The sequence below is a fragment of the Rhinopithecus bieti genome, unplaced genomic scaffold (genome assembly GCF_001698545.2).
Source record: "Rhinopithecus bieti isolate Rb0 unplaced genomic scaffold, ASM169854v2 scaffold_12155, whole genome shotgun sequence".
Lineage (NCBI taxonomy): Eukaryota > Metazoa > Chordata > Mammalia > Primates > Cercopithecidae > Rhinopithecus > Rhinopithecus bieti.
The window spans coordinates 2,903,490-2,905,601 of NW_016807423.1; the positions used below are offsets into that span (position 1 = coordinate 2,903,490).

Genomic DNA, 2,112 nt, shown 5'->3' on the forward strand with positions numbered 1-2,112 from the left:
TTCTCTAGGGACAGACAGTAGACAGGATCTCCCTCTGCCATATCATGGCTCACTGCAGCCTTAAACTCCTGCCTCAAGTGATCCACACACCTCAGCCTCCTGAGTAGCTAGGGCTCCAGGCATGCTCCACCATACCTGACTAATTTTATTTTAAATTTTTGTACAAACAGAGTTTGGCTATGTTGCCTAGGATTCTTTTTTTTTACATTTATATAAATGGAGTAATTTGTATTTTGCTTCATGTACTCGATCTATAAGATTCATAGTGCTGTAGTTCAGTCATTCCCATTGCTGAATAGTTTCCACCGTATGAATATATCACAATATATTTCTCAATTATGCTATTGATGAGCAATAGGGTTGTTGGATTATTGTAAAAATGCTGCTATGCCGCTTCTACACGAGTGGGCCCAGTGCCCGCATCAGCTCTTCGAGTTTCTCCCGAGTGGGCAGCAGCAGCTTCTGGAGTGACCTGGGCAGAGGCTATGGTGGGACCAGCGGCACGGGAGGCATCACCGTCGTCACAGTCAACCAGAGCCTGCTGAGCCCCCCAACCTCCACAGAGGTGAACCCCAACATCTAGGCTGTGCGTACCCAGGAGAAGGAGCATATCAAGACCCTCAACAAGTTTGCCTCCTTCATCGACAGGATACGGTTCCTGGGGCAGCAGAACAAGATGCTGGAGACCAAGTGGAGCCTCCTGCAGCAGCAGCAGACGACTCGGAGCAACATGGACAACATGTTTGAGAGCTACATCAACACCTCAGGCAGCAGCTGGAGACTCTGGGCCAGGAGAAGCTAAAGCTGGAGGCGGGGCTTGACAACATGCAGGGGCTGGTGGAGGACTTCAAGAGCAAGTACCAGGATGAGATCAATAAGCCTACAGAGATGGAGAATGAATTTGTCCTCATCAAGAAGGATGTGAATGAAGCTTACATGAACAAGGTAGAGCTGGAGTCTTGCCTGGAAGGGCTGACTGACAAGATCAACTTCCTCAGGCCGCTGTGTGAAGAGGAGATCCGGGAGCTGCAGTCCCAGATCTCGGCCACATCTGTGGTGCTGTCCATGGACAACAGCTGCTCCCGGGACACGGACAGCATCATCGCTGAGGTCAAGGCGCAGTACGAGACGGCAGCCGGGCTGAGGCTGAAAGCAGGTACCAGATCAAGTATGAGGCGCTGCAGACGCTGTCTGGGAAGCACTGGGATGAGGTGCAGCATACAAAGACTGAGATCTCTGGGATAAACCAGAACATCAGTGAGCCCCAGGCTGAGACTGAGGGCCTCAAGGGCCAGAGGGCTTCCCTGGAGGCCGCCATCGCAGAGGCCAAGCAGCCGGAGGAGCTGACAGTTAAGGACGCCAACGCCAAGCTTTCCAAGCTGCCGGCCGCCCTGCAGCCGGCCAAGCAGGACATGGCGCGGCAGCTGCATGAGTACCAGGAGCTGATGAACGTCAAGGTGGCCCTGGACATCGAGATCGCCACCTACAGGAAGCTGCTGGAGGGCGAGGAGAGCCGGTTGGAGACTGCGATGCAGAACGTGAGTATCCATACGAAGACGACCAGCGGCTATGCAGGTGCGCTGAGCTCGGCCTATGGGGGCCTCACCAGCCCCGGCCTCAACTACGTCCTGGGCTCCAACTTTGACTCTGGCATGGGCTCCAGCTCCTTCAGCCGCACCAGCTCCACCAGGGCCGTGGTTGTGAAGAAATCGAGACCTGCAACAGAAAGCTGGTGTCTGAGTCTTCTAACGTCCTGCCCAAGTGAACAGCCACGGCAGCCCCTCCCAGCCTGACCCTCCTGCGGCTGCCCCAGAGCGCGGGAGGGAGACTTCTGTGCACAGGAGCATGGGGAACAGGAGACCCACCTGAGGCTCAGCCCTAGCCTTCAGCCCACCGGCGGGGAGTTTACCGCCTGGGGATACCCCCCTTGTCCATGTCTCCAGCTACAAAACAATTCAATTGTGCTGTACTTTTCTTCTTCCTCCTCCTCTTCTTCTTCTTTCTTCTTTCTTCTTCTTCCTTCTTCCTTCCTTCTTCTTCTTTCTTCTTCTTCTTCCTTCTTCTTCTTTCTTCTTCTTTCTTCTTCTTCTTCCTTCTTCTTCTTTCCTCCTC

The 2,112-nt window shown here is 53.7% G+C and overlaps 1 pseudogene; it reads left to right on the forward strand.

The window, feature by feature from the left end:
• The first annotated feature begins 379 nt into the window (after nucleotides 1-379).
• Nucleotides 380-1,765, forward strand: LOC108535605 (keratin, type II cytoskeletal 8 pseudogene; annotated as a pseudogene).
• Nucleotides 1,766-2,112: the final 347 nt, after the last annotated feature.